Consider the following 24,702-nt stretch of genomic DNA (forward strand, 5'->3'; position numbering starts at 1 on the left):
GAAATTACCAGATATATAAATCCATTCATAATTTTTTCCAGTGCTTTTTTAAAATTTATTTTGTATTATCAAACCAAAACAACATATAGACATTCTTAACATACAAACATTCTGCATATGTTATACAATCAGTGGCTCACAATGCCATCACATAGTATTATATTCATCACTATGATCATTTTTTAGAACATTTGCATCACTCCAGAGAAAGAAATAAAAAAAAGAAAAAACTTACACATACCATATCCCTTACCCCTCCCTCTCATTGACCATTAGTATTTCCATCCACTGAATAGATTTTAGCCTTTGTTTCCCCTATTTTTTTCTATATCCCTTACCATTCCCTTTCATCGTTCACTAGTATTTCAATCTACTCGATTTATTTTAACATTTGTTCTCCCTATTATTTATCTATTAATAATCCATATATTTTTATTCATCTGTCAGTATCGTAGATGAGCATCAGACACAAGGTTTTCGCAATCACATAATCACATTGCAAATCTGTATCATTATACATTCATCTTCAAGAAACATGGCTACTGCAACATAGCTCTATAGTTTCAGGCACTTCCCTCTATCCTCTCTAATACACCTTAAACTAAAAAAGGGGTATCTATAAAATGCATAAGAATAACCTCCAGGATAACCTCTTGACTCTGAAATCTCTCAGCCACTGACACTTTATTTTGTCTCATTTCTCTCCTCCCCATTTTGGTCAAGAAGTTTTTCTCAATCCCTCGATGCTGAGTTCCAGCTCATTCTAGGATTTCTGACCCATGTTGCCAGGGAGGTTTACACCCTTGGGAGTCATGTCCCACGTAGAGAGAGGAAGGGCAGAGAGTTTGCTTTCCATGTTGACTGAGAGAGAGGCCACATCTCAGCAATAGAAGAGGTTCTCTAGGGGTGACCCTTAACCCTAATTTTAAGTAGGCTTAGTCTATCCTTTGCAGGTATAAGTTTCATATAGCAAAACCCCAAGGTTGAGAGCTTGGCCTATAGATTTGGTTGTCCCCACTGCTTGTGAGAATATCAGAAATTCTCCAGATGGGGAAGTTAAATTATCCCCCGTTCTCACCATTCCCTCAAGGGGACTTGGCAAATATTCTGTTATTCACTGTTCAAATCACTCTGAGATTTATCAGGGTATCAGTTTGGACAAACTTACAAAATCTCATGCCCTATTCAAGGTTTCTTGTACTTATGGCGTTCAATTAAACTGTCCATATAAGTTATATTAGGAAATGTACTAGTCAAAATATAAATTTTGTACCAAATAAATGTTTTTTTGCTTTAGTCTCACACATAAGTTAAAGTTCGTAAATTTTTTTAAAAAGGCAAAACTAAAAGATATTTTGTTTTGTGCATAAGTGGCTCATAATGGAAAACAAGGATACAGTAAGTAGAAAATTCAGGAGTGTAGTAACTTTAGGGAGGTGGAAAGACAGATCAACAAAAGGGATTCAAAATTATTCCATGTTTTCTATTAAATTGGATTATATTTGCATAGTTCTGTGTCATTTTCATATATTCCTCATTATAAATATTTTGTGATAAAATAGGAATTGAAGACAACTATTTGTATGTATTTATATGTGGCTGTATAAGCATGGAGAGAGTTGTGGGACATGTACACCAGGTTTTTGACATTGTTTTACGTTAAGGGACTGTGGAGCTTGTGAAAGTCTGTACAGAGGAGAAAATGATACAAAAGCAATGTAAAGAATATCTGTTAAAAGTGTAAAATAGACTTCTTAGAAGATGGCCGACTAGAGTAGCTCAAGATTAGCCCTGCTCCATTGAAAATTTAGAGAAGGGACAGGAGGGCGACTGAGGTAGCAATTTGGGGTGCGGCTGACCTGGGAGAAACTTCTGCACCACATGCAGCAGCCCTGGTTGCAGACACTGGGGAACTGAGAGGCAGAAAGCTGGAGCCTAGCACGGAGGCACAGAGCCATGCAACCCGTGAGAGTGCACAGATGGAAACACAGGACTAGGAAGTAAGCCAGGCCACGTTCCTTGGGTGCACTACCCTCACCAGCACAGCCCCATGACCAGTGGCTCACCCCACACCCCACGCACCTGAACCCTGTCACCCACTCCAATTCCTCACTCTCCAGGTGCCACCACCCCATGAGCCGCCAGTACATGTACTTGCCCCCTACCCCCACCCCAAGTACAGCCCAACCCACCTCTCCTGCACCCATCCAGAGCACTACCTCCCACTCCCTGTTCCCTGAAGGCTGTTGCCAGTGCATAAAGGTTGTGGACACTAACCTCCATACCTAAGCTACCATAGTATGGCACAGCCTCACCCCACTATCTGTGAGCTCAGCGCATCCATTTACTGCACTCCCAGGGCCACACGTGCACACAGGCCCCCAATCACATCATTCAGCTCTGGGAACTGTACTTTACAGCAGTCCTAGAACCACACATGCACACAGCACTCAGACTCACTTCCCAGCTCTGAGAAGGTGCCGGCCTATGCAGCCGGGTCACATCTGCCCCCAAGCTACAAAGGCATAATTCTGACCTGCTGCCACAGTTCTATGCATGCACACAAAGGGCCTCATGCCTTAGACTAGTGTGCACCAGAGTTTCGCCCCCCCAGACTGGTGCACCCGTACAGCTACATCTTCCCTGGCCACTGGGAACCCACATTCACAAGAATCAGCATAACAGCCCCAACCTGCATGGATACCTGCCCTGAAACAAATCACCGTACTGAATGCTTCACCCTGTGCCCTGCTCCCTGCTGTACAACCATCCCACCAGCAAAAGGCCTGAGACTACTGAAAGAAATCAACTCCCAAAGGAAATCAATCAAGATATTTACATGGGATGAAAACAGCAGAATGTCACTAAGCATATTGCAACGCAGACAGATATAGCCCTGCCTAATGACCAAATTAAAAACACCAGAAGAGACACACATGTTGGAACAACTAATCAAAGATGTTCATGCAATGCTACTTAATAAAATAAGTGGGATAGCAAATGACATAAAGGAGATCAAAAGACAGTAGAAGAGCAGAAAGGGGAATTTGAAAGAATAAATAGAAAAATAGCAAATATCAAAGAGATTCAAGACTGTTGACCAAATAAAAAACATACTAGAGGAACACAACACCAGATTTGAAGAGACAGAAGAATAAGTGATATAGAGGACAGGATAATTGACTTTGAAGACTCAAAACAGCAAATAGCAAAAAAGATGGAAAAAAATTTAATGGGAACTCAGGGAAATGATAGACAAAACAAAGCATGCAAAATACAAGAACCATTGGTGTCCCAGAAGGAGAAGAGAGGAGTAATGGGCTAGGAAGAGTAGTTGAGCATATAATGGGGGAAAACTTCACAACCCTCATAAAGGACATAAATATACAAGTCAAAGAAGCCCAGTGAACTCCAGTAGAATATATCCAAATAGGTCTTTCCCAAGTCACATACTAATCAGTCTGTCAAATGTTGAAGAGAAGCAGAAAATCCTGGAAGCGGCAAGAGAAAGACAATCTACTACATACAAGGGAAACCAAACAGGACTGAGTTCAGGCTACTCAACTAGCACCCTGGAGGCAAGAAGGCAGTAGTAATACATTCAATATCCTGAAAGGGAAAGACTTTCAGCCAGGAATTCTGTACCCAGCCAAATTGTCCTTCAAAATTGAGGGAGAGATTAAAATTTTCACAAAGAATCCTGAAAGAATTTGTCAATGAGTGATTAGCCCTATATGAAATAGTAAAAGGAGTTCTGCTGGCTGAAAAAAAAAAAAAAGACAGGTGAGGGAGGTCTGGAGGAGGGCACAGAATTGAGGAATTCCACTAAGGGTAATTTAAAGAATACAAATGAAAGGAAGGAAAGAATATATAGATCTAACAAATAAATAAAAAACATATGATGGTGGAATCAAGAAACGCCTTTTCAGTTATAACTTTGAATGTTAACAGACGAAACTTACCAATTAAAAGATACAGATTGGCAGAATGGATTGAGAAACATAATCCAGCTATACCCTACTTACAAGAGACTCATCTTAGACACAAGGAAACAAATAGATTGAAAGTGAAAGGCTGGAAAAAGATTTTCCATGCAAGTTGTAACCAAAAGAAAGCAGGAGTAGCTATACTAATATCAGACAAAATAGACTTTAAATGTAAAGACATCATAAGAGACAAAGAAGGACGCTATGTACTAATAAAAGGGTCAATTCACCAAGAAGATATGCCAATCATAAATGTTTATGCTCCCAGTAAAGGAGTTCCAAAGTACATGAGACAGACATCGGCAAAACTGAAGGGAGTGATAGATGTTTCAACAATAATAGTAGTAGACTTCAATACACCACTGTCCTCTATCAATAAAACAACCAGGCAGAAGAGCAACAAGGAAATAGAGAAGTTAAATAACTTGATAAATGAATCAGGCCTAACAGACATATATAGGTTATTGCACCCCAAAGTACAAGGTTATACATTCTTCTCTAGTGCTCATGGAATATTCTCCAGGATAGATCATATTGCTGGGGTGCAAAACAGATCTTTAAAAATTTTTAAATATTGAATTATTCAAAGCACTGTCTCTAATCACAAAAGCACTGTCTCTAATCACAATGAGAAAAAGCTGAATCTCAATATCTGCCAAAGAATGAGAACAGTCTTTAAGAGTGATTAAATAACACACTCTTAAACAACCAGTGGGTCAAAGAATAAATTGCTAGAGAAATCAGTAGCTATCTGGAAATGAAGGAAAATGAGAATACAACTTATCAGAACTCATGGGATGTGGTAAAGGCTATGCTGAGAGGGAAAGTTATTGCCTTAACTGCCTATATTAAAAAATAAAAAAGCGCAAAAATGAGGACTTAACAGCAAATCTGGAGGAACTTGAGAAAGAACAGCAAACTAACCCCAAAACAATTAGAAGAAGAGAAATAACAAAGATTAAACCAGAGAGTGAATGGGAGAAAAAAAGAACAATAGAAAGAATCAATAAAAGCAAAAGTTGGTTCTTTGAGAAAATCAATCAAATTGATGAGCCACTAGCAAGACTAACAAAGAAAAAAACAGAGCGTATGCAAATAAACAAACTCAGAAATGAGAAAGGGCACATTGCTACAGACCCTGAAGAAATAAAAGAACTCATAAGAGGATACTATGAACAACTATATGCCAACAAACAAGACAACTTAGATGAAATGGACAAATTACCAGGGACACACAAATAAGCTACACTGGCTGAGGAAGAAATAGAAGATCTCCACAAACCAATCATAAGTAAAGAGATTCAGTCATCAAAAATCTTCCTACAAAGAAGATCTGGCCCAGGGCCAGATGACTTCACAGGGGAATTTTATCAAACATTTCAGAAAAAACTAACACCAATCCTACTCAAACTTTTGCAAAAAAAAAAAAAAAAAAAAAAAGAGGAAAAAGGAATTCTACCTAACTCATTTTATGAAGCTAATATAATTTTGATACCAAAACCAGGTAAAGATGCTATAAGAAAGGAAAACTACATGCCAAGCTCCCTAATGAACATAGATGCAAAAATTCTCAACACAATATTAGCAAATCGAATCCAACAGCACATTAAAAGAATTATACACTGTGACCAAGTGGGGTTTATACCAAGAATGCAAGAATGTTTCAACACGAGAAAATCAATTAATGTAATACGGCATGTTAACAAATCAAAAGGGAAAAATCACATGATCATCTTGATTGATGCTGAAAAAGCATTTAACAAAATTCAGCATCCATTTCTGATAAAAACACCCCAAAAGATAGGAATCAAAGGCAAGTACCTCAATATGATAAAGGGAACATATGAAAAACCGACAACCAGCATCATACTCAATGGAGAAAGACTGAAAGCCTTCCCTTTAAGATCAGGTAGAAGACAAGGATGCCCAGTGTCACCATGATTATTCAACATTGTGCTAGAAGTTCTAGCTAGAGCAATCAGGTAGGACAAAGAAATAAAAGGCATCCAAATTGGAAAGGAAGAAGTAAAATTCTCATTATTTGCAGATGATATGATACTATACTTGGAAGATCCTGAGAAATCTACAGCAAAGTTATTTGAGCTAGTAAACAAATTCAGCAAGGTGGTGGGATATAAAATGTATGTGCAAAAATCAGTAACATTTCTATACACAAATAATGACCTACTTAATGAGTCAGTTAAGAAAAAAACTCCATTCAAAATAGCAACTAAAATAATCAAATACTTAGGAATGAACTTCACTAGGGACGTAAAGGACATGTACACAGAAGACTACATAACACTGCCATAAGAAATCAAAGGAGATTTAAATAGGTGGAAAGACATTTCCTGCTCATGAATAGGAAGGCTAAATGTAGTTAAGATGTCAATTCTCCCCAAATTGACCTACAGATTCAGCACAGTACCAAACAAAATTCCAACAACCTACTTTGAAAATTTGGAAAAGCTAACTACCAAATTCATCTGGAAGTGAAAGAGACCCCAAATAGCTAAAAGCATCCTTAAAAAAGAAAGATGAAGTGGGAGGATTAACACTCCCTGACTTAAAAACCTATTATAAAGCCACAGTGGTCAAAACAGCATGGTACTGGCACAAAGATAGAAGCATTGACCAATAGAATTGAATCAAAAGTGCAGAAATAGATCACCGAATTTATGGTCAACTGATTTTTGGCAAGGCCCCCAAATCCTCTGAACTGGGATAAAATAGTCTTTTCAATAATTGCGCATGGAAGAACTGGAAATTAATAGCCAAGAGAATGAAAGAGGACCCCTCTCATACACCCTACACAAAAAATTAACTCAAAGTGGCTCAAACACCTAAATATAAGAACGAACACCATAAAGCTTCTAGATGAAAATGTAGGGAAGCATCTTCAAGACCTGGTAATAGGAGGTAGCTTCCTAAACTTTACACGCAAAGCACAAGCAACAAAAGAAAAAAAAGATACATGGGAACTCCTCAAAATCAAATGCTTCTGCACCTCAAAAGACTTTGCCAAAAAAGGTGAAGAGGCAGCCAACTCAATGGGAGAAAATATTTTGAAATCGCATATTGGACAAAGTTTTGATTTCCTGTATATACAAAGAAATCATACAATTCAACAGCAAAAAAACAAACAACCCAATTATAAAATGGGCTAAAGATCTGAATAGGCATTTTTCTGAAGAGCAAATACAGATGGCTCAAAGCATATGAAGAGATGCCTATTTTCATTGGCTATAAAGGAAATACAGATCAAAACTACAATAAGATACCATCTCACACCTGTAAGAATTGCTGTTATTAAACGAACAGGAAGCTATAAATGTTGGAGAGGATGTGGAGAAACTGAGACATTTATGCACTGCAGGTGTGAATGTATAATGGTGCAGCCATTATGGAAGACTGTTTGGCAGTTCTGTAGGAAACTAAATATCAGGTTACCCTATGACCCAGCAATAGCACTACTTGGTATATACCCAGAAGAGCTGAAAGCAATGGCACAAACAGACATTTGCACACCCATGTTCATAGCAGCATTACTCACAATCGCCAAAAGTTGGAAACAAACCAAATGCCCATCAATAGATGAGTGGATCAACAAAATGTGGTATGTGCATATGATGGAATATTATGCAGCAGTAAGACAAAAAGACATCCTGAAACACATGACAAGATGATTAAGTCTTGAGGACATAATGCTGAGTGAAATTAGCCAGACACAAAAGGATAGATACTGTATGATTCCACTTTTATGACCAGCATAAACATATAGTCAGAGGCTTATATTACAGAATATAGGGGACTTAGATATACATAGAAACTAGAGACAAGTGAACTGTTAGCTAATGAGGTTGAACTCCAATGTAAGGGAACAGATAGGAGTGAAGGTGGTTCTCAAGTGGGTCTAGAAGTAATATTACCATATTGAAGTTGAACAAGTTTGAAAGGGGTTGTAAAGACCTACGTGTCCTACTGATTCACACTAGAAATATGAATTAGTTCTCGCAAGAATTACTTCAAAGATACGATTCTTGTATTAAAAGTATTTAAGTCCAGGGTACAGGGGGAAAACTGCTACTGCATGTTATGAGCTATGTTCAAAAGGAAATCATTGGCATTACCACAGCAACAACAGAGGTAAGTAATGGGGGGAGGGACAAGTGTTGAGAAGAGGTTTAGATTTCCTAATTGTTGAGGGCATGTTTATTGGTTTTCTTTCTCTTGCAAACAATGAAATTATCATTGGGCCCTCTGCATGATGCCCAATGAATGCAGGTGGCATAAGGATGCACTGATAGATTAGTAGATTGGCAAACAATGGTTTATACTTATGAACAAAGGTTCTGCTACTACAAAAAGGAACAAAGTCGTGAGGCATGCAATGATGTGAATGAACATGCGGGACATTTGGTGATACAAAATAAGCCAGAAACAAAAGAACAAGGATGGTATGTTCACCTTTAGAAAATGCTTATAAGAAAACAGGGGCCTAGATTGTAAGCTTTCAGAGCAGACATACCGCATCGAGTGGTGATTATTATTTCTGGATTTTGAGAGGTTTTATATATTTAAATAGCCTGATATTTAGAGATAAGAATGAAGCCAAACAGGTTGGGGTTAAAGTAATTCAGAACATATGGGTAAGGAAGACATTGTCTATATATTACTTGGGGATTTTTTTTTCATAGGCAGGCCTGGGAATTGAACCCAGCAGACAAGAACTCTGTCTGCAGAACACTGTGGCCCACCCAACAGTGTCTATATTTTAGAATATAGAACCACAGATTCCCATTGAAACCAATGAAGGAAAAGTTTATTTGGTCTGGAACTGAAATTTTCTGTAATGCATAATCTAATTCAACCTATTTGTACAGTTCATTTTAACAATTGAAACACAAGAGAGCACAGAATAAGAAAGAGGTCTTTTAATCCTGTATGTATTATTGTAATGTCTGGATACATCCTAGAGTATATTAAGCAGGTAATCAAAAAGTATTGGCAAAGTCCCCTGAGGGATGGGAGAAAAATATGGAAATAATAAACCTTATCATCAGGGAATCCCTGGATACTTTGTCAAACCTTAGGGATACCCAAATCAATATGCCATGCCCTCAATCATGAGGCTTACTCTTGTGAAGCTTATGTGGGTAGCAGAGAAGTTTAGACTATCTATAGGCATGCCTAAGAGTTATTTCTGGAGGACCTCTGTTGTTGCTCAGATGTGGCCTCAGTATCTCTAAGCCCAACTCTGCAAGTGAAATCATTGCCCTCTCCCCTATGTGGGACATGATATCCAGGGGTGAAAGTCTCCCTGGCGACTTGGGAGACGACTACCAGGGATGAATCCAGACCTGGCACTGTGGGATCAACAATTCCATCCTGACCAAAAGGGGAAAAAGAAGTGTAATTAATAAAGTATCAGTGGCAGAGAGAGTTCAAATAGAGTTGAGAGGCTACTCTGGAGGTTGCTGTTATGCACACTTCAGGTAGACCTTGCCACCTATCATAACCTGCCAACGCCCAACCAGGATAATTCCGGCCAATCCTAAGCACACCTAGGGCAATATATAAGATTCCACAAGGGTTCCATGCACTAGAGTAACTTTCCAGAAGCCTACAACCTCCAGATGGATCTCTGGTCCAGATAAATCCTGAATCCTAGCCCAGCCTCTCCAGAATATCAGATAGTTCCATCTCTGTACCCCATATTAGTGACAGACCCTTCCAGTATGAAAAATTTAGAATCACCACAGTCCAAACACCCCTAAAGAGAGGGATGGAAAGATCAAAGGTGATAATGGAGTTTTACAGAGAAGATAGGATTTAACAAAATAAACATGAATGCTGAATCAATAAATTGATATCTCTTTCAGTCTCCTGTATTTTAGAGCAGTTAGAAGTAAAAAGCTAAAATTGTGAAATTGTAGCCCATGTCAAAGTCTGCAATACGTTCTATAACTAGTTGTGGTGCTTGCTTTGAAATTTATAGCTTTCTTTTTTTTCACAAAAAAAGAAGGAAAAAAGTCGATTGTGGTGATAAAAAAATATTTAACCTCTCTAGCCTCTAATACTCTAGAGAAGTAAGAAGTCAAAATCTGAGAAGATCATATGGAAGCCCATTACAAATTCTGGGATCTGTCCTGTAACTACTGTTTGAAGAGTGCTTTGAAAACTATTGCTTTTTTATTTCTTTGCTTTGTATATATGTTATATGATACAATAAAAAAAGTTAAAAAACAAGATAAACCTACCAAGAATAGGTGGAATCATGTCTCCATCTGTATTAGTCAGGGTTCTCTAGAGAAACAGAATCAACAGGGAACACTCACAAATATAAAATTTATAAAGGTGTCTCATGTGACCACAGGAATGCAGAGTCCAAAATCCCCAGGTCAGGCTGTGAAGCCGACGATTCCAATGGACGGTCTGGACCAGCTCCACAGGAGAGGCTAACCAACCAAAGCAGGAAGAGAGCCTGTCTCTTCTGAATCCTCCTTAAAAGGCTTTTGGTGATTAGATTAAGCATCACTCATTGCAGAAGACACTCCCCTTTGGCTGATTATAAATGGACCAGAGTGATGTTTTGGGTCCCCTGGAATTAATGTCACTTCTGAAACAGTGTCTAATAATCCCCAAAATATCTGATCATTTCCTTTTCCCCAGTGCACAGTTACCCTTGTAAAAGGCTGTCGGTCTCCTTGGGGAAGGCTTGGAGGAAGATTAACAGTATAAATTTGTGGCAGTGTAACAGGGTTCTCCCCTAAAGGAACCTGGCCTCCCCTTCATTCAAGGGGCTTTGGTCTGTAAACTGTCTCAAGTCTGGAAATTGATTAAGGGGCCGTGACTCTGTGTTTTTGTAATTCAGGTTAGACTTCTGTTCACTTGACCTAGAACTCTTTTGTTTATACAGCTCGAACAAGAATTTAGTAGACTGCCCTTCTATTGTATTTCTAGGTACCCCATGACTTACTAGCCAATGCCACAAATCTCTGAGAGTCATATAATTTTGATGCCTGCTTTGAGTTTGCTGTCTATTATAATAGCTGCATCTACCCTGTCTTTGGCAACTAAGTGCTGCCACCTGGTTTCTGCCAACTTGGGATCCCATCATCCCCATTGTGTTCAAGGATTCCAGCTCAGTGACAGCAGTTCCTACAGTAATATCTGACCTACAGAGAAGTGCAACTACAGAGCTCTTCAGGGACGATGGTGCTAGTCTCACAAATTTATTTCTGACTGTTCTGGTAAAAAGTGCATCCTCTGGACATTCCTGGGGTGTAAGAGCAGGCTTTGCATGATAAATCCACTCTAACATTCCAATCTCTCTAAGCCTCTGGATCCCCTCATCTACATTTTACCAGAGCAGTTCTGGCATTTCAACCTCAGGTAGTATCAACCACCTTTTGATCCATGTTTCAACCAACCATCCAAACAAACTGTTAATACCTTTTCTAACCCCTCAAAGCTATAACATTGAATGCAGAATCTTTGTGTTGTGGACCCGTATCAATAAATTCAACCTGATCAAGCCTTATATTCCTCCTACCATTATCTCACACCCTTAAAATCCATTGCCACACATATTCCCTTGATTTCTTTCTCTATAAATTGGAAAAGTCACACAGTTCTTTTGGAGTATACCATAACTCCTCATGCGTGATACTTTGTCCCTCACCTTTAGGGGCCTGTTGGACTTTAGTCTAGTGATGGGTCTGGAGTGAGGGGTGGTGGGGTTGGGCATGAAAAGAATTAGAAATATTCTCCAAGCCATTTGCTTCAGGGCCTTCATTTGCAGTTTCATCTGGTGAGACAGGATTAATCACTCTATGGTTAATCCCTTCAGGAAGAGGTTGGGTGGCCAATGCCTCAAGGCAGGCTGGAGGTGGAGCAGTTATGTCCTCCGGGCAAACAATTACAGGGTTATCTGTTGAAGACTCAGTATGACCTAGGGTTTCAACCTCACCCCCAACATCATTATCAACCCATATGTCGCCATCCCATTTTTCTGGGTCCCACTCCTTTCCAATCAATACCATCACTTTAACGACAGACACCATGCAACATTGAGATTTCAGTTTGCATTGTCAAGTTGCTACTCTAACAATAAGATTCTGAGTCTGATTTTTAGAGATCTCAAGTCTACAGCTACAGGAAATAAGATTTTCCATCAGGACACTATAGAAGCATCTACATGTGTCAGATGGGATTTACCTTCTCATTTGAAGGCTTAAACCCATCCCTTTCACTCCTTAATGTAGCCAGTGTATCTAAAAACAACCAGCCAACATCTCTATGCCTCTTATTTCTACTAAACTCTGTAAAGGTGTCAAAAACCTTATCCCCTAGAGCCTGGCTTCGTACAAGCGAAGCATTAGGAGAATCGAATGGTGATATTTTGACTATCTCTTTTGCTAATTCACTCCATGGATTAGAAGTGTTGTTCTGATTATGGGAATCAGAGTCCTTAGTGACTTTGAGTCCAGTCAGAGTAGAAAACCATTCATAAAAACCCATTTTTAAGATTTCGTTTCTTAAGAATCACTCTTGGTACCAAGATGTATTAGTTAGGGTTCTCTAGAGAAACAGAATCAACTGGGAACATTTGCAAATATAAAATTTATAAAAGTGTCTTATGTGGCCACAGGAATGCAGAGTCCCAAAATCCACTGGGCAGGCTGTGAAGCTGATGATTCCAATGGAGGGTCTGGACCAACTCCACAGGAGAGGTTCACCAACTGAAGCAGGCAAAGAGACTGTCTCTTCTGAATCCTCCTTAAAAGGCTTTCAGTGATTAGATTAAGCATCATTCATTGCAGAAGACACTCCCCTTTGGCTGATTATAAATGGAATCAGCTGTGGGCAGCTGACATGCTCATAATTTAATTCTATGAAATGTCCTCATCACAGCAGACAAGCCAGCACTTGCCGTACCAGACAAACAGGTACCACCACTTGACCAGGTTGACACATGAACCTGACCATGACATCATCCAATCAAAAGGTTACACCCACAATTGGCCACAGAGATAATCTAAGCAAAATTTCTGTCCTGCAATATTGAATCAAGATTAAAAGAAACAGCTGCCCCAGAAGACTGGATCAGGATTAAAACAAGGCTTTTCTGGGAACATAATAGCTCCAAACTGGTACAACTTTTCTCCAATATACATACTTGCTAGAGGTTTTAATATACAGCCTTTACCAATCCAAAGACGTTTCCTTCTATTTCTGATTGCTAATATTTTCACCATAAACAGATACTGAATAACATCATCTTAAGAATCTATTGAGATAAACATTTGGTCCTTATTTTCAGACAATTCATAAGGTGAATGATATTGATGAATTTTGTAATGCCCACATCTTTGTTTCTACATTAATCTTTTCTTGATTATTTTGATGGCTATGGTAAATTGGCTCTGCACTTCAACCCTATTATTTTAATTGTGCCTTTTAAAACTGAACAAGCTGAAATGTTCAAAAGTAGAAATTAACCACTTTCCTTTCTGCTACAGTTGTGAATATGAAGCAGATATTTAAAGTCTAACAAATTTGCTGATATCTGGAGGATAGAAGTGAGATAGATGGTGTTTTCCTGCTGAGTGCTTTGCAATTGAATTTGTGGGAATAATGTTCTTGGATACAAAAAGTTCTACTGTTATTTATTAGCTATTAAAATTTTAATGTCAAATTAAGTGACAGTGATGAAGGTTTCTTTTTTTTACATTTTTAATTCAGATATATTATATATTCATATACCATATAATCATCCAAAGTGCACAATCAGTAGTTCACAGTATCATCATATAGCTGTGCATTCATCACAATTGGTTTTTAATATTACTCATAAATAAATAAATAAATAAAAATGTAAGTAAAAATGAATTCCCCAAACATCTCATACCCCCATTCTAGTTTGAAAGCTTCTGGAATATGATATATCAGAAATTGAATGCCTTTTAAAAAGGATAATTAAATACATTGCAAGTTTATAGTTCTAAGTCTGTGAAAATGTCCAAATTAAAGCAAGGCTATAGAAATGTCCAATCTAAGGCATCCAAGGAAAGATACCTTGGTTCAAGAAGGCTTGAGACTTTCAGGGTTTCTCTCTCAACTGGAAAAGCACATGGAAAAGTCTTCTAGATTTCTCTCCAGGCTTCTTGTTTCATGAAGCTCCCCCAGGGGCATATTCCTTCTTCATCTCCAAAGGTCTCTGACTACATGGGCTCTGTGGTTCTAGTGACCCTCTCCTGGTTCTGTTGCTCTCTCCAAAATTCTTCCTCTTTTAAAGGATTCCAGTAAACTAATCATGACTCACCTGGAATGGGTGGAGCCACATCTCCATCTAATCAAAAAGTTAATGCCTACAATTGGGTGTGTCATATATCCATGGATATAATCTAATCAATAGATTCCAACCTACATCATTGAATAGGGATTAAAAGAAAAGGCTGCTCCAAGATTGGATCAGGATTAAAACATGGCTTTTCTAGGGTACATAATCCTCTCAAATTGGCACACACACCCTACCCCCTATTGTTTATACTTTCTCATTAATCTGTCCATGCACTGGATAAAGGGAGTGTCAGTCACAAGGTTTTCACATTCACATTTAAAAGCTCTATAGTTATCCAATCATCTTCAAGAGTCAAAGCTATTGGACTACAGTGCAACAACTTCAGATATTCCCTCAAGCTACTCCAATACACCAAAAACTGAAAAGGGTTATTTGTAAGTTACATAAGAATAACCTCCAGAATGACCTCTTGACACTATTTGAAATCTCTCAACCACTAAAACTTTGTTTCATTTCTCTTCACCTTTGGTCAAGAAGGCTGCCTCACTCCCATGATGCCAGGGCCAGGCTCATCCCCAGGAGTCATGTCCCACATTACCAGGGAGATTTACACTCCTGGGAGTCCTGTCCCACAAAGGGTTGAGGGCAGTGGGTTCACCTGGATAATTGGCTTACAGAGGCTACATCTGAGCAACCAAAGAGTTTCTCTTGGAGTGACTCAGGCATAATCTTAAAATGGCTTAATTTCTCTTCTGCAGGAATAAGTTTTGTTAAGGGCAAACCCCAAAATCAAGGGCCTAGCCCATGAAGTTGACAGTCCCCAATGCTTGTAATATCAGGTTTGCCCTAGGTGGGGAAATGTAATATTTACACCTTTCTCACCAGTCACTCAAAGGGACATTGCAAATACTTTTTTATCTTCTGCCCAGATTGCTTGGGGATGTATCAAAGCATCACATCAACATGTACAGGCAAACAAGATCTCATTCCCTATTCAAGGTTCCATGTAATTATAGTGTTCAAATAAATGTATAAGTTAAATAGTGTGCTACCAAATGACAAATTTTGTACCAAATAATCATCTTTTCCTTTGATCTCACACAGAAGTTCAAGTTTTAAAATACTGTCAATATTATCCTTTACTTTTAGTCTGATTTACCTTACTCTTACCCAGAAAGCTTCATTCATATCTCTAATTGAAGTCTGAAGTGATAAAGGTTTCTGATACCCAGTGTTCTAGTTTGCTAGCTGCCAGAATATGACATACCAGAAATGGAATTGCATTTAAAAGGGGGAATTTATTGAGTTGCAAGTTTGCAGTTCTAAGGCTGAGAAAGTGTCCCAATTAATGCAAGTCTGTAAAAATGTCCAAATTAAAGTATCCAGGAAAAAATATCTTGATTCCAGAAGGCCAATGAAGTTCAGGGTCTCTCTCTCAACTGCAAAGGCACATGGCAAACCTGGCGATGTCTGCTAGCCTTCTATCCAGATTTCCCATTCCATGAAGCTCTCCAGGGCTGTAAAGAAGGATTTTATAAAGCTTAACAGTAGCTAATTTTTCTTGCTTAATTTAGCTATTTACATATATTTTAGCTTCTGAATGATAGAAATATCCAGCAAAAGCATTTGTGTCATTTTATATTCACTGCTATGCATTTGGTGTGAGTTAAGAATTGTAACGAAAAGAGTTATGGGCCCCATCAGGCTAAGAAAAACAACCTGGGACTTCCCAGGGGTGGTTATCTGCTGCCTTTGTTATGCAAGGTTATCTGCTGCCTTGGTTATGCAAGGTTGTAACTGCTGGAGGAAGTTTATCTAAGAATGCAACTGAGAAGGTTGAGTAAGGGAGTTTTGCACGAGACAGCTGCTTCTTGCATGAAGCAGCTCCCATGACTCATGCGTGAAAAATGTTTGTTATCTGCTTCTTGCAAAATGTTTGTTATCTGCTTCTTGCAAAATGTTTGTTACCCATGCTCGACCCTCACCCCCCTCCTCCTACCCCTTAAAAGCTTCCCCAAACCCAGGCTCGGGGCTCTCTGTTCCTGCGTGTTCAGTGAGTCCCACGCATGTGTGGTAAATAAACCCCTTGCGTGTTGCATGAGAGAACGTCTCTTGGAGTCCTCCTTTGCGTGGCAAAACTCTCGAATTCTTACAGGGCCATTTTTCTTCTTCATCTCCAAAGGTCTCTGGTGGTGTGGGCTCACTGCTTCATGGCTCTCTGGCCATTTTTAAAAGGAAGCACTCTCCAAAATCCTTTCTCTTGTAAAGGATTCCAGTAAACTAATCAAGACCATATAGAATGGGTGGAGTCATATCTCCCTCTATTCAAAAGTTAATACCCACAATTGGGTGAGTCACATTTCCATGGGGATAAGCTAATCAAGTTTACAACATACAGTACTGAGTAGGAATTAAAAGAAATGGTTGCTTCCACAAATTAATTAGGATTAAAACATGGCTTTTTTAGAGTACATAAATCCTTTCATACTGGCACACTCAGATTTACCTATAGAGTTTGGTCTTGAACATAAAATTTCCAACCCTACCTTAATGAAAATTCATGGACCTGACTGTGGCAGAAATTTGGTGCAAAAATAGCATCTCCAATTTGACAACCTTTCATTTGAAATCATTTCTGAGAGTTCAATCTAGGTCTCTTTCCTCTAGAACAATTGATGATTTTGTAAGCCTCTGTTTATTACATCTCCTTCTCCTTTAAGTAGGTACAGTGGCTACAATTTCTTGTATCTGCATCCTTTATTTGCATCCAGAAAGAGTTATAGGAAGCAAATAATTAAGAATGCCAATCCAAGATTGGAAATCAGAAATGCTTGGATTTGAAAGAAGTGAGAAGCATGTTATTATTATAAAATAAAATTTAAAAAACTCATTTTCCATAGCTCAGTTGCATAACAGTTAATAGAGTGAAGTAGCTCTTCATAGAAAGGCTTCTACAGGATGAGTGTCAAAAGAAAATGACAGAGAAATTGTGGGAATTTGGTAGTGTAGGAAGCTCCAGGAATCAGTCCCTCCACCAGAATAACTATTACACAAGCAGGAAATGTCTGAATCAACTATTTTGAAACTCCAGAGTCCAGTAGAACACCACAGCATCCAAGAAAGAAGAGCAGGAGGAAGAGGCTGGTAAATTATAGTGAATACCAGAAAATTGTTTTCTCCACATGGTAGTTCCTGGTGCCCATCCTCTACTCTTGTGACAGGCAGCAGTGTACTCTGGCCCCTGGTGTAGCTTGCTGATTGCTGCTTTTGATTAGCTACTTCAGATTGCCAAGGCCCCAATTCTGAGGATGGCCACCGTTCCAACCCACCCTTGGACAAAGGCAGTGGAGGAGACTTAAAGACAGTACACTTACTCAGAGCTGCATAGAAAGCTAAAGGGCTGCATTGGCTGGGCAGTGATAGATTTTTTAAGATGGAGGGAGGAAAAGAGACCAAAACTCAATCAATGGAGCTTTATTATGAGGCTATGCACAGATGGGCTGAAGCTTAAGATGGCAATAGCCCTGAACAGAGGAAGGCATACAGTTTATATAGGATGGTTGGTGGTAAGTAGGGAAAGGGAGACAGTGGATTTTCTTTATCTAGCTTGGAGCAGGAACTTGGCTGTTTTCCATTGGTTGGTTTTGGAAGCAGGAGACTAAGTTGAGAGTTGGCAATTCTTCATTAGCAAGATTTAAAATTTAAATGTCATGGTAGTCATGCAGGTTTGCAACTTCCAGAGGACAGATGTTTGGTAAGGGAAGCTTATCTCAAGATTATAGCTGGCTGATGGCAAGAGAGTATGGGCTGGGGTGGGCTTTGTAGGTTTCCTGGAAATCATGGGTGGGGAAGCTTCTTGGAATATTTGAATATGGAGGAAGTGTTCTGCCTAACATTCCAGGCTTTTCCTTTTGGTTTTCTTGGGATGTTGAAGGGTGAACATCTGTCTTATGCATCTGCTTCCAGCTGGTAGATGACATAGTGCTGTCCCTATGTCTCATCACAGGGCAGTGGCTGGTACTGATGTTTTTGTTGGAGGAGTAACCTACTACCAACAGCCTGATTTGTCATTGCTTGGACGGTTCTGAGAATAAAGATGATTAAGAGTTTTAAGAGACAGCACCCCAAAATAAGGAGGGACATCTGGACAATGACTCTCTAACTATATCAAAACTGAAAAAGGGCATTGCCATTAAGGGGCAAAGAGATGATATGATGAAACTGGTTGTTGTTCTTGGAGAGTCTGGCATTTCTGGGTTTCTGGCATTGGAACAATGCCTCTCTGGCATTGGAACAATCTGGAGGTTTAATAAGTAAAATTTCATAGAACATAGGTATGTTTCAGGGTTTCTGGGAACACTGTTGGATGATGTTTGTTATATTGTGGCAGTTTGCAATATCTGACTAAAACTTGCATGAGAGTAACTTCAGAATGACCTCTCAACCCAATTTGAAATCTCTTAGCCATTGAAACTCTATTTCTTTTCCCCTTTTTGATCCCCAGTTAATGCAAGATGCCAGAGCCAGGTTTATCCTTGGAATTCATGTCACATGATGCCAGGGCCAGTTATTTCCTGTGATGTCAGTGCCAGGCTTACACCCCTGGAAATTATGTCCCACATTGGGGGGATGTTCAGAGTTTGGCTTAGAGAGAGACCACATTTGAGCAACAGCAGAGATTTTCTGGAGATGACTCTTAGGCACTAATCATAAGTAGGTTCAGTTTGCTATTACAGAAATAAGTTTCATGAGAGCAAACCTCAAAATTGAGGTATTATCTTATTAAATTGGGAGCCCTTCTTACTTAAGAAAATGTCAGGAATTCCACAGGTGAGGAAGTTTAATAGTTCTATTTTTTCCAGTCTCTTAAGGGACTTGGCAAATACTTTTCATTTTCTGCTCAAAATACTCTGATATGCATAACATTAACTTATATGGAACATTAACATTTTGTTCCTAATTCTAGGTTCTATATCAAATAAAGCTAAATTAGGTTGTTTAACTGATGAGACATTAAATTAGATAGTGGAAATTTTGGACAAAATAAACATTTTCCTTTTTAGTTCACACAAAAGGTAAATTCTTTACCTTGTATACTGATTTACCTTAGTTTTAACCAGGTCAGTTTCATCACATTATTAATTGGGGTTTGATTATTTTCAGTTGTTGTTGCTGTTGTTTCTTAACAGTTGTGTTGCTTCCTATGAAATGGAGCTTGAAGGATATTAAGGAATGATGAGAAAGAAAGAAAGAGAGAGAAAGAGAGAGAGAAGGAGCGAGAGAAGGAGAGAGAAAGAAAGAAAGAAAGAAAGAAAGAAAGAAAGAAAGAAAGAAAGAAAGAAAGAAAGAAAGAAAGAAAGAAAGAAAGAAAGAAAGAAAGAAAGAAAGAAAGAAAGAAAGAAAGAAAGAAAGAAAGAAAGAAAGAAAGAAAGAAAGAAAGAAACAGACAGATGGGTTCAGGGGGTCTGAAGCTTAGCAATAAAGACAACAGACAACTTTATTCTTAACTAGTTCCTGCTTATATAGTGCAGGGTTTAGGTGACTAAAAGCATGCATACATTTTGTGATAAAACAGAGTGCCTTCTTATCAGTATATTACTCCCTACATACAAGAGATAGCTAACAAGACCTTGGGGCTTAAGAAAAAACAAACATTCTCTCTCTCTCAGACTGTCCTCCAATTAAGCAGATAACAGTCTCCACAGTTTATTGCTGATGCCACTCCAAAGCAAGTTGCTCCCAATAAATTCTGCAGGTTTTCCATTAACCCTGGCTCCTACATCTCCCCCTTTTTATTTTATAAGCCAGGGTGACTGTGCCTGCCTTAGGTTTCCCTTAGGCTCTGAAGTAGGGGTCTTACTGGTCATTGGCTACCAGTCAAGCTCTCTTACTTTGATTCGGGAGAGAGCCAAGGGCTTTCGCCAGAATCACATTTAGCACGGCTGCTTAGTGGCGTGCCTTGATACTTTGAACATTTGTTGTCTGACTCAGCTGAGGAGGAAAAGAAAGAGTATAAACAGCCCCAAACCTAAGCCTATAGTAGTCAAAAAATGATGTGATTTCCACCAGTAAACAGGATTAAGATTTTTTAGCTCTTGGGTAAGTGATTGTATAACATCACCTCCGTTCGTTATATGTAAATTACTTTGAAATATTTCTAAAACCCACTTTTGTAATTTTAAAATATCAAGACTTAAACTATCTGAATGCCCCAAAATGTGCCTCTTTACCTTTTCCCATTCTATTTCAAAATGATTATATTTTAAAGGGGTAATACAAAAATTGCTCTCATTCCAGTCACATTTTAAACTTCATAAAAAATGTAAATTATACATTTGCTCTCCAATATGAACCAATGCTGTCTCTATATCATTTAGTCTATTATTAATTTGCTCATCAATATGAGATTGACTATGCCACAGCTCACTGGCAATTTTATGCCATTCTCTAACATAATGCTGCATCTGTATAGTTTGATGCAATGCAGTTCCAGCAACCGCAGCTGCTGTGATAATTCCAATGATTCCAATGGCAGCTGCAATAATGAATCCAATTAGTCTCTTAGTCCTTTTCAGATATTCTTTTGCCAAATTAATCAGGATCTGTGTTTCTGGAGAGGATTGCCAGGATCTTGACATCTGCACTGGCAGCCAAATACCTCATCTTCTCCTTGCAGCTATGATCGTCTCATTTTCCTGCAACATAAATGCTTGGAGACACGTGAATAGAGAACATTTCTCACAATTAAAAGTTTGATTTCTTATATGCATATGACCTTTAACAAATACATATGGATCTCTAGTACATATTTGCATATAATGTTTATGGCTGCTATTTAAAAGGAAGTTATATTTACTAGAATTTGCTATAAAAATTGGTCCCAGTCCTAAGAAAATTTTCCATAAATTTCTCTGACTAATGTTATATTTATCATCCCATGGATTTGGCACAAATTGTCCTCTATGTATTAAATTCTGACTTAACTTGCCTGTCCATATAGTCTCAGTTATCCTGGAGTTAGAGATGGGAGGCCTCACAGGGGCTGCATCTCTTACAATTTCATAGCAATCATTACTTATGATAACTGCTCGATCCATATGACATAACTGCCATTCATTCCAACTTTCTTTCCCATCTAACAGGCAAGTATTATTTGATTCCATAGATTTGAAAGAGGGAGATACATATAGGTAATTATGAGAATCATTCTGAGTCTTAAACCATGTAGTTCGATTACTTATTGCCATACATGGTAATTCATTGCCTATGCATATGGGTCTTTCTAAAAATGGAAGAGTTAAATTTGACACCGTTTTTCCTTCTTCCTTAAGTAGTTTTGGAAGCCTTGAATCTATTGGACCTGGTAATCCTAAATTAGTATTCAGATATATTGGTAAAGTTGGATCTGTCCATGTTAAGGCTCGCAGCAGAGGTGGGTTAGGAATATAAGCCCAATAAGTATAATTATGTCCCTGTCCTTCAGCAACTAAAGTTATATGTCCTATAATGTACATTACCCACTTAGTTATTTTCATCAGAGTCGACATGCCTGGGTTTTATTCTTTTCAAGAGAATCCAAACCGAGGTTCCATCATCTGTAATGATAAGAGCAAATCCTCTACCCCACACCTTTATCATGCCTGGTTTCCATAAATCATCCTTGACATCTTTCCAATAAATCAGCTGCAACTGCAGTTCTGTTTGGGTTGTATCACCTTTCTTTTCCAAATTACTAAAATGTTGTTCTGCAGGAGTCTGTGATGAATTATCATAAATGTTTTAAAAATTTAAAGTAAATAATGCTTTTGCTAATTGATCTTTAAGTGTACTTATTTTTACAACATCATCCTCCTGATCATCATCTCCCCCTTTTTGTTTTAAGAGCATAGACTTTAGTGTCTGGTTTGCTTGTTCAATAATTCCTTGCCCAGAGGGATTATGTGGAATTCCTGTGATATGAGTAATATGAAAAGTAGTACAAAATTTATGAAATTGCTTTCCTGTATAAGCAGGACCATTGTCTGTTTAATAGATTGTGGGCATCCCATAACAGCAAAAGCATGAAGTAAAAAATGTGATTGAACATGACAGAAACATTCTCCAGATTGTGCGGTAGTCCAGATGAAATGAGAAAAGTTGTCTATGACAACATGTACATATTGCATTCTACCAAAATGTGAAATATGAGTAACATCCATTTGCCATAATTCATTTGCTTTTTGACCTCGAGGATTAACCCCTGATGCAAATGGGAGCGTATTTAAAGGTCCACATGTTGGACAAGTCCTAACAATGTCCTGAGCTTGCTGTTTAGATAAAGATGGAAATTTCTTTCGTAGCCCTTTGCTACAAAAGAAATATGAGTCAATTTGTGAAATGTTGTGGGATTTTGAATTACCCCCACAAGAGTATCTGCTTGCTGATTTTGTAATGACAAAGGACCCAGAAGATTAGTATGAGCTCTTATATGCATGATAAAAAGGGGATTGATGCAACTCCTGACTAATGTTTGTAAATGTAAAAACATTCCAGACAATTCATCTCTTTCAAACAAAGAAGTTGTTTCAATGTGAGTAACTGTTTGGCAGACATACTCAGAATCAGAAACAATATTAAGAGATTGTGGAAAATTTTGCAATACCTGAATTACAGCTGCCAATTCAGTGTGCTGGGCTGAGGTATAAGGTGTTTTCCAACTTTTGTTTTCCCCTGGGGTGACATATGCAGCCTGTCCATTACTACTACCATCAGTAAAGAGGGTAATGGCTCCCTCCAGCGGGGCAGCCCAAACTATTTTAGGCAAAATCCATCGTGTTCTTTTTAGAAATTGTAAAAGTTTTGACATAGGCAAAGGATTATCAATTTGTCCTTTAAAAATCACTTAACGCTATTTGCCAAGAGGTATTGAAGATAGATAGATTTTGAACCTCTTCCTTTGTGAGATCACACACTGCGATTAGGATCATTTCCTCTTAATTGATAATATCTTTGGCGACCTGTGGCTATTAAAGAAATGATTTTTTGCAAATACGTATTTAAACATTTTTGTCAATTGTTTGGTAGAAAAATCCCTTCTAAAGCACCATCTTACCAAAATAGGCCTGTGGGAGATTGCAAGGTAAAGAAAATAATAAAATCAACAGGCTTTTCTAGATCTATTTGAATAAGCTGTCCTTCCTGGATGCGTTGTTCAATTAATTGTAATTCTTGTTCAGCTGCAGCTGTTAACTGCCTTTTGCTTAATAAATCAGAATCTCCTTGTAAAATATCAAACAAGTTCTGTAACATATAATTAGGAATCCCTAAAGTGGGTCTAGTCCAGTTAATATCTCCTAACAGTTTTTGAAAATCATTTAAAGTTTGTAAATTATCTCATCTTAATTGTATTTTTTGAGGAATTATCTTATTAGCCACTATTTGCATTCCTAAGTATAGGTAAGGCTCAGTCCTTTGAATCTTTTCTGGAGCTATTTGCAGCCCATATTGAGGTAAAATCTTTATAATAGCACCGAAAGCTTTTTCTAAAGAGTCATCATTGTCACATGCAATTAAAATATCATCCGTATAATGAATGACAAGAGCCTCTGGAAATTTATTTCATATTTCTTGTAAGGGTTGATGCACAAATAGTTGACACATGGTGGGACTGTTCATCATCCCTTGGGGTAAGACACATCATTGATATCTTTGCATCGGAGCCTGGTTATTCAGTGCTGGAACAGAAAATGCAAACTTTTCTTTATCCACTGGATGCAAAGGGATAGTAAAAAAGCAATCTTTTAAATCAATGGGGTAAGACACATCATTGATATCTTTGCATCGGAGCCTGGTTATTCAGTGCTGGAACAGAAAATGCAAACTTTTCTTTATCCACTGGATGCAAAGGGATAGTAAAAAAGCAATCTTTTAAATCAATAATAACCAATTTCCAAGATTGAGGAATCATAGAGGGTTGAGGGACCCCCAGTTGAAGTGCACCCATAGGGCTCATGGCTTTATTTACTGCCCTTAAATCAGTCAGCATTCTCCATTTCCCAGATTTCTTTTTAACAACAAAATCTGGAGAATTACAAGGACTCTGGGAAGATTCAATATGTTGTAATTGTAATTGCTCTTGAACAAGATTGTGAAGGGCGTTTAATTTTTCTTGAGAAAGGGGCCACTGATCCACCCATATTGGCGTTGTAATAAGCCATGTTATTGGGGTAATTATGCCCTTCATTTCAATGGCCCCAATCATAAATTTGTTTGCTCCTTAGAGTATCCTAACCCTCAATAATCCCTTGTTTGCCTAGTGTTTTGAAATTGCATCTTCAAGTATAGTTGTTCTGCCTTCTCTGATAAGTGGGAGATATGTAAATATGCTCCCCACTGTGAAAGCAAGTCTCTGCCCCAGAGAGTCAAGCCAAC

The 24,702-nt window shown here is 38.3% G+C and overlaps 1 long non-coding RNA gene across 1 annotated transcript in view; it reads left to right on the forward strand.

The window, feature by feature from the left end:
* Positions 1 to 24,702, forward strand: part of LOC143659057 (uncharacterized) — a 41,568-nt gene that overhangs the window by 11,122 nt on the left and 5,744 nt on the right. The gene's annotated exons all lie outside the window — the stretch shown is intronic.

Source organism: Tamandua tetradactyla, chromosome 16 (genome assembly GCF_023851605.1).
Source record: "Tamandua tetradactyla isolate mTamTet1 chromosome 16, mTamTet1.pri, whole genome shotgun sequence".
Taxonomy (NCBI): Eukaryota; Metazoa; Chordata; class Mammalia; order Pilosa; family Myrmecophagidae; genus Tamandua; species Tamandua tetradactyla.